The following is a 9,577-nucleotide window of genomic DNA, read 5'->3' on the forward strand; positions in this document are numbered from 1 at the left end:
AAACAAAACAAAAATGGCTACAACGAGGGTACAATGCGAACGGAAATATATAGTCCAAACTGTATAGATACACGAAGCGAAATAAACTCTCAACCTCGAGGGGGCTTGCTTTAAACCTTTTTCTCGAACAATAGCGTGGGGTTAAACTTTCTTTCTAAAACTTTTTCTCTACTTTCACTGGCTACTTCGTATTTCGACCCTGGGTACTCTACAATGGGGGGTAGGGGGGTTATGATGGAAATTCTACTCATCATTCTATTTCGGTGTCCTCCGCTACGTTGTCGTCTCTCCGTTTACGGGTTTTCTCTTTCCTCGGTTTACGTAAGATGCCCGACACACGCACTTCACAGAACGGGACGTCTTTGGGGATTGCTTGTTTACGCGTTTCTTTATTCACACTTTTCTTTAATTCTCTTTATTTACTCGTCTACGGTTTGGCGGCCGGATTGCGGGTTTCTTCCTATATTATTTTACTTCACAAGCTGACGGGGGCGTAGGTACTTCGGGTTTCGGTCTGAAATGTCCGGCTAGGCTAGGGAATCGGTCTCGGTCATCTGGTTTTCTTCCCTCGGTACGTCTAGATTTTGGGTGATCAACAGGTGATTCGAGGATGCTGAGGGCATAACGCTTCCCGGATTCATTACTGATCGGCTTATACTCTTCCGGTCGGAATGTCCTGGCTGTGGGTCATCTAGGCAATCATGGAGGGTTGTTCCGATCATGTGGTTTGCGTTGAGGGTTAATTAATATTTAAGCGCGACTTCATCGCACATTATTTTATATTTATTTCGACATGGTTTCTCCGGATAATGCAGGTGGACTTCCTTCCTGGTAAAAGTTGAGTTCTGTCGAGTTCTGCCAAAAGCAGAGTTCTCTCCAGTTCTCTACCGTCCTGTCAAGCTTTCTAAACTTCTGTCCAGAATTCTCAACTTCTCTCTTTTTGGGGCTCTGTCTCTTGGTTTTGTTCGGATTATTGGGGGGCGGGGTTGAAACAAAAAGCAACTGGTGACCTCCCATTTTACCTAGGTCATTGGTGTATTTAAGACTCGTGTCTAGTCATGCGGTGGTGACGTTGTCCGATTTACGAAAGTTCGCTTGGGATTGCGGGGGGGGGGGGGGAAATGCCAGAGAGTCTCGAGGTTCCCGATTTTCTGTCTCCAAGCGGAAACGTCCGGGCGCCCTCTTGACCCTATGGCGGCAACCTTGGAAAACGTCCGCTTTTCTTGGGATCTTGCTACCTGATAGTTAATATGAAGCTTGTGGACTTGAAATGACTTCATGGGATCGCTGTAAGCTGAGGGAGCTTTACTGGTTTAGTTCGGAAAGTTTTAGGGAAATCTGGGCTGGGAAAGTTTGCTGAATGTATTGCACCATGGTCTTGTGACCGAGATAAAAACACTTTAATTAGCGAGGGATTAATTTTAGCGTTGCCGAAGGCAGGGATTTAGTTTATAATTTATATTGAGAGAATGGTTTAATTAATTATCTTAATTTTATATTTTATCGTGGGGTTTGATCGAGTTCTATAAGGCTTATAAACAATAATTAATTTGTATGTATGGTTCAAAAGTTATTTAAGTTTTTAGTTTATCATTAAATTAAATTTATATTTAACACGGGGATTAGTTTCATTAAATAGAGCTCGGAATTCTAAGATATTTGACGTATGGGGCTTTACGAATACTTAACAAAAACTGTAAATTTAGAGGGTCAAGAGTGCGGGGAAAACGTAATAACAAAAGTAAATAAAACACAGAAAAAGTAAAAAAAAAATAAGTATACGGGGGAAAATGAACCTGAAGGGTTACATATCCCTCCCCTTCGTTAGTGTCCGTCTCGGACAATGCAAAAGTTCAATTATACAGTAAGTAAGGTGTCGCTAGTATCTTAAAACCTTTTAGGGGTACGACATTAAAAATATGTATATATACACGACACCAATTGTCAGATGAAAGAAGCACGACACTTGAATTGTTAGATGAAAAAAAAACACTTGAGATATAAAAAAAAAACACTCGATTGTTGGATGACCGCAAAAAAAACCAAACACTATAACTCAATAATATATATATAAAGAAAATACTGCATAGAAAAAAAATAATCTGATGGTCGTTACCATAGTTTGTGGGTACCCGGCGTAAAATGTTAAATCAAATTAACATTATTTGGGGGTAATTCCACTACTTGTTTAGGGATGGTAGTGGTGGAGTCAAAATATCCATGTAATTGCGGGGGCGAAGGCGGACGATTGGGGCATTCGCGGGCAAAATGTCCCGTCTGAGAACAATGGAAACAACGGTTTTCGTAAGGAGGTTGCGGGGGCGGGGGTGCTATGGGGGTAGGAATGATTTCCTGTCTATAATTATTGGGCTGATTGGATCTTTGGGTCCGGCAAACGCTCGCGGTATGGCCAGACCTTTTACAAAGGTGGCAATAGCTAGACCAGGGGTGAGCGGGAGCTTGTACCGGAGGACTATTGTTCTTCTGGAAAACACCTATTACCGGCTTTAATTGAGTGACAACATGCAACAATTCGTCGACCGAGGAAAATTTCTTAAGATGGAGCAGGGCGGCAAACTCTGGTAACATGCCGGCTTTCATTTGGCGTAAGACGGTGGTTTCGCTAGGTCTACATAGCAGGCGGGCATAAAACACTTTTAATCGGCGAATATAGGCCTCGGGCTCCTCATTAAGTTCCTGTTTACATGTTTGAATTTGATCCCATATCCGGTCCTCATAATCAACCCCAAGATATGCTAATTTAAATTGGTTAACGAAGCTATCCCAATCTTGAATTGTTCCTGAATTATCGCGAAACCAATCACTAGCTTGGTCTTCGAGGGTCAATGGTATAAGGGGCAACATCTCGTTTAAATCAATTTCGGAGGCGCGGGCATATTCCTTTAATTGGAAAATGAAATTGAGGGGGTTCACTTTGTCATCGCCTCTAAATCGGGCTTTTATGGGGGGAATCTTAGGTCCACGGCGAAAAGACATATTCTGTGACCGGAAATGACCAGGGTTATGAGGGGTCTCTTGACTTGTCCCCGGATTTTGGGGCGGTACCTTAACGGGATTTTGATAGAGGCGCGAAAGAGAGGGATCGTTCTCGTTTACTGTAACAGAATTTTGGGGTGGCCCTTGAATTCCACTAATGGGGGTCGAGGTGTTTTGCGGCGCTAAATTTCTGGTTATCGCGCCTGATATAACTGCATCGACGGTCCCTATCCTTTCCGACAAGGCCCTCATTGCATCGGCTTGGCCTCTAGCGGCGTCTACCTGGTCTCTTATCAATTCACCCTGTACCTGGATAGCTCTTACTATTAAATCAGTCGCCGGATTATCGGCTGGGGGCGGGGGTGATCTATCGAGCATCGTGCGGGCTAGATTTTGTATTGCGGCCACTTGCTCACCAACTAGGTTACTTTGGACTTGGACCGCTTGGAGGAGCAAGGTAGTCGCTGGATTATCTGGTGGAGGGGAAGGTGGGGACCTATCAAGTAGGGCACGGGTCATCTCTTGCATCATCTGACCTTGCGCCTGAATCATCTGCATGATCAAATTGTTCTCCGGGTTAATCTGAGGCGTGGGAGGAGATCTATACATCAATTTTCTACTCAGGATTATTACCCCTCTTCCTGCATATATAAATGGTCTAATTATCCTAGCCTTATTTTGGTATACGAAGGTAAGGAAAAAAAACAAAAGCGCTCCTAGCATTAAAAGGTCTCTCGCGGGATATCCCATGACAATATCGATAAATCTGAGAGACTCCATATCGCGTTCTTTAAAGAGATTTTATCGAGGAGGGTATTATACGCTTCTGGCAACACACTACGGATGCTAATACTTATAAATACACTCTTGGGGGAAAAACAGTGAAAAAAAAGGAGATATCGTGATCAACCGACTGACAAATGTCCCTTTATTCTGAATCCTGCCGACTGCGCCATTATGTAAGGTTTTTAAGGAATTCGTCATACAATTGATGGACGTAAATATTCCTAACCCTTGCTCATAGATTTTAATTCACCAAGGCGGGGGGAAGATGGCGACAAAATGCGAGTCGTGGCCTTATCGTGGAGTGAATTAAATCTGAGAGAGGGGGGTTACATACAGGGAAAGGAAAAAAAATAAAAAAAGAGGGGGAGATTCGAATTCAGAATGGAAACCCTTTGTCGTTAATCAATCACAAAATCTTTATTTAACACTCAAATTTATAAATAACACTAAAATACAAAAACAATGAACAAAATTGCGGGGGGAACTGAGGGGATAATCTTACTTCGCTTCTAGTGATGGTTAGGCCATCTCTACTATGGTTCTTTTAGCTTTTTCCAATATAAGAGGGGAATTTAAACACTAAAAATACACTCTTTGACCTTAAATTTGTTAATGAAACTATCTCTTACTATTTTCTATGGGATCAGTTCCGGTATCCCTACTCTCAGGCATCTTGGTTTCAAAGGATGGAGGGGGCAGAAACAAATATACACTTATACTAAATAATAAACACTACAATTAAATTACTAAAATTAGAGATTCGACAATTAAGCAATGGCAATATTAACTCAAAATAAAACAAAACAAAAATGGCTACAACGAGGGTACAATGCGAACGGAAATATATAGTCCAAACTGTATAGATACACGAAGCGAAATAAACTCTCAACCTCGAGGGGGCTTGCTTTAAACCTTTTTCTCGAACAATAGCGTGGGGTTAAACTTTCTTTCTAAAACTTTTTCTCTACTTTTCACTGGCTACTTCGTATTTCGACCCTGGGTACTCTACAAGGGGGGGGGGGGGTTATGATGGAAATTCTACTCATCACTTGGTTTCGGTGTCCTCCGCTACGTTGTCGTCTCTCCGTTTACGGGTTTTCTCTTTCCTCGGTTTACGTAAGATGCCCGACACACGCACTTCACAGAACGGGACGTCTTTGGGGATTGCTTGTTTACGCGTTTCTTTATTCACACTTTTCTTTAATTCTCTTTATTTACTCGTCTACGGTTTGGCGGCCGGATTGCGGGTTTCTTCCTATATTATTTTACTTCACAAGCTGACGGGGGCGTAGGTACTTCGGGTTTCGGTCTGAAATGTCCGGCTAGGCTAGGGAATCGGTCTCGGTCATCTGGCTGTCTTCTCTCGGAATGGCTAGATATTGGGTGATCAACAGGTGATTCGAGGGTGTCGAGGGCATTACGCTTCTCAGACCCATTACTGCTTGGCTTATGTTCTTCCGATCGGAATGTCCTGGCTGTGGGTCATCTAGGCAATCATGGAGCGTTGTTCCGATCATGTGGTTTGCATTGAGGGTTAATTAATATTTAAGCGCGACTTCATCGCACATTATTTTATATTTATTTCGACATGGTTCTTCTCTTGCCCGAGAAGCAGAGTTCTGTCAAGTTCTGTCCAGGTCTGCCAAAGCAGAGTTCTATCCGTTCTGTACCATTCTCTCAAGCTCTCTCAACTTTTCTCTTTGGGGCCCTGTCTCTTGGTTTTGTTCGGATTATGGGGGGGCGGGGTTGAAACAAAAAGCAACTGGTGACCTCCCATTTTACCTAGGTCATTGGTGTATTTAAGACTCGTGTCTAGTCATGCGGTGGTGACGTTGTCCGATTTACGAAAGTTCGCTTGGGATTGCGGGGGGGAAATGCCAGAGAGTCTCGAGGTTCCCGATTTTCTGTCTCCAAGCGGAAACGTCCGGGCGCCCTCTTGACCCTATGGCGGCAACCTTGGAAAACGTCCGCTTTTCTTGGGATCTTGCTACCTGATAGTTAATATGAAGCTTGTGGACTTAAAATGACTTCATGGGATCGCTGTAAGCTGAGGGAGCTTTACTGGTTTAGTTCGGAAAGTTTTAGGGAAATCTGGGCTGGGAAAGTTTGCTTAATGTATTGCACCATGGTCTTGTGACCGAAATAAAAACACTTTAATTAGCGAGGGATTAATTTTAGCGTTGCCGAAGGCAGGGATTTAGTTTATAATTTATATTGAGAGAATGGTTTAATTAATTATCTTAATTTTATATTTTATCGTGGGGTTTGATCGAGTTCTATAAGGCTTATAAACACTAATTAATTTGTATGTATGGTTCAAAAGTTATTTAAGTTTTTAGTTTATCATTAAATTAAATTTATATTTAACACGGGGATTAGTTTCATTAAATAGAGCTCGGAATTCTAAGAAATTTGATGTATGGGGCTTTACGAATACTTAACAAAAACTGTAAATTTAGAGGGTCAAGAGTGCGGGGAAAACGTAATAACAAAAGTAAATAAAACACAGAAAAAGTAAAAAAAAATAAGTATACGGGGGAAAATGAACCTGAAGGGTTACATATCCCTCCCCTTCGTTAGTGTCCGTCTCGGACATCGCAAAAGTTCAATTATACAATAAGTAAGGTGTCGCTAGTATCTTAAAAACCTTTTAGGGGGACGACATTAAAAATATGTATATATACACGACACCAATTGTCAGATGAAAGAAGCACGACACTTGAATTGTTAGATGAAAAAAAAACACTGAGATATAAAAAAAAAACACTCGATTGTTGGATGACCGCAAAAAAAAACCAAACACTATAACTCAATAATATATATATAAAGAAAATACTGCACAGAAAAAAAATAATCTGATGGTCGTTACCATAGTTTGTGGGTACCCGGCGTAAAATGTTAAATCAAATTAACATTATTTGGGGGTAATTCCACTACTTGTTTAGGGATGGTAGTGGTGGAGTCAAAATATCCATGTAATTGCGGGGGCGAAGGCGGACGATTGGGGCATTCGCGGGCAAAATGTCCCGTCTGAGAACAATGGAAACAACGGTTTTCGTAAGGAGGTTGCGGGGGCGGGGGTGCTATGGGGGTAGGAATGATTTCCTGTCTATAATTATTGGGCTGATTGGATCTTTGGGTCCGGCAAACGCTCGCGGTATGGCCAGACCTTTTACAAAGGTGGCAATAGCTAGACCAGGGGTGAGCGGGAGCTTGTACCGGAGGACTATTGTTCTTCTGGAAAACACCTATTACCGGCTTTAATTGAGTGACAACATGCAACAATTCGTCGACCGAGGAAAATTTCTTAAGATGGAGCAGGGCGGCAAACTCTGGTAACATGCCGGCTTTCATTTGGCGTAAGACGGTGGTTTCGCTAGGTCTACATAGCAGGCGGGCATAAAACACTTTTAATCGGCGAATATAGGCCTCGGGCTCCTCATTAAGTTCCTGTTTACATGTTTGAATTTGATCCCATATCCGGTCCTCATAATCAACCCCAAGATATGCTAATTTAAATTGGTTAACGAAGCTATCCCAATCTTGAATTGTTCCTGAATTATCGCGAAACCAATCACTAGCTTGGTCTTCGAGGGTCAATGGTATAAGGGGCAACATCTCGTTTAAATCAATTTCGGAGGCGCGGGCATATTCCTTTAATTGGAAAATGAAATTGAGGGGGTTCACTTTGTCATCGCCTCTAAATCGGGCTTTTATGGGGGGAATCTTAGGTCCACGGCGAAAAGACATATTCTGTGACCGGAAATGACCAGGGTTATGAGGGGTCTCTTGACTTGTCCCCGGATTTTGGGGCGGTACCTTAACGGGATTTTGATAGAGGCGCGAAAGAGAGGGATCGTTCTCGTTTACTGTAACAGAATTTTGGGGTGGCCCTTGAATTCCACTAATGGGGGTCGAGGTGTTTTGCGGCGCTAAATTTCTGGTTATCGCGCCTGATATAACTGCATCGACGGTCCCTATCCTTTCCGACAAGGCCCTCATTGCATCGGCTTGGCCTCTAGCGGCGTCTACCTGGTCTCTTATCAATTCACCCTGTACCTGGATAGCTCTTACTATTAAATCAGTCGCCGGATTATCGGCTGGGGGCGGGGGTGATCTATCGAGCATCGTGCGGGCTAGATTTTGTATTGCGGCCACTTGCTCACCAACTAGGTTACTTTGGACTTGGACCGCTTGGAGGAGCAAGGTAGTCGCTGGATTATCTGGTGGAGGGGAAGGTGGGGACCTATCAAGTAGGGCACGGGTCATCTCTTGCATCATCTGACCTTGCGCCTGAATCATCTGCATGATCAAATTGTTCTCCGGGTTAATCTGAGGCGTGGGAGGAGATCTATACATCAATTTTCTACTCAGGATTATTACCCCTCTTCCTGCATATATAAATGGTCTAATTATCCTAGCCTTATTTTGGTATACGAAGGTAAGGAAAAAAAACAAAAGCGCTCCTAGCATTAAAAGGTCTCTCGCGGGATATCCCATGACAATATCGATAAATCTGAGAGACTCCATATCGCGTTCTTTAAAGAGATTTTATCGAGGAGGGTATTATACGCTTCTGGCAACACACTACGGATGCTAATACTTATAAATACACTCTTGGGGGAAAAACAGTGAAAAAAAAGGAGATATCGTGATCAACCGACTGACAAATGTCCCTTTATTCTGAATCCTGCCGACTGCGCCATTATGTAAGGTTTTTTTAAGGAATTCGTCATAGATTTTATGGACGGAAATATTCCTAACCCTTGCTCATAGATTTTAATTCACCAAGGCGGGGGGAAGATGGCGACAAAATGCGAGTCGTGGCCTTATCGTGGAGTGAATTAAATCTGAGAGAGGGGGGTTACATACAGGGAAAGGAAAAAAAATAAAAAAAGAGGGGGAGATTCGAATTCAGAATGGAAACCCTTTGTCGTTAATCAATCACAAAATCTTTATTTAACACTCAAATTTATAAATAACACTAAAATACAAAAACAATGAACAAAATTGCGGGGGGAACTGAGGGGATAATCTTACTTCGCTTCTAGTGATGGTTAGGCCATCTCTACTATGGTTCTTTTAGCTTTTTCCAATATAAGAGGGGAATTTAAACACTAAAAATACACTCTTTGACCTTAAATTTGTTAATGAAACTATCTCTTACTATTTTCTATGGGATCAGTTCCGGTATCCCTACTCTCAGGCATCTTGGTTTCAAAGGATGGAGGGGGCAGAAACAAATATACACTTATACTAAATAATAAACACTACAATTAAATTACTAAAATTAGAGATTCGACAATTAAGCAATGGCAATATTAACTCAAAATAAAACAAAACAAAAATGGCTACAACGAGGGTACAATGCGAACGGAAATATATAGTCCAAACTGTATAGATACACGAAGCGAAATAAACTCTCAACCTCGAGGGGGCTTGCTTTAAACCTTTTTCTCGAACAATAGCGTGGGGTTAAACTTTCTTTCTAAAACTTTTTCTCTACTTTTCACTGGCTACTTCGTATTTCGACCCTGGGTACTCTACAAGGGGGGGGGGGGGGTTATGATGGAAATTCTACTCATCACTTGGTTTCGGTGTCCTCCGCTACGTTGTCGTCTCTCCGTTTACGGGTTTTCTCTTTCCTCGGTTTACGTAAGATGCCCGACACACGCACTTCACAGAACGGGACGTCTTTGGGGATTGCTTGTTTACGCGTTTCTTTATTCACACTTTTCTTTAATTCTCTTTATTTACTCGTCTACGGTTTGGCGGCCGGATTGCGGGTTTCTTC

The sequence above is a fragment of the Leiobunum rupestre genome, chromosome 10 (assembly GCF_980474605.1).
Source record: "Leiobunum rupestre chromosome 10, qqLeiRupe1.1.hap1, whole genome shotgun sequence".
Classification (NCBI taxonomy): Eukaryota; Metazoa; Arthropoda; class Arachnida; order Opiliones; family Sclerosomatidae; genus Leiobunum; species Leiobunum rupestre.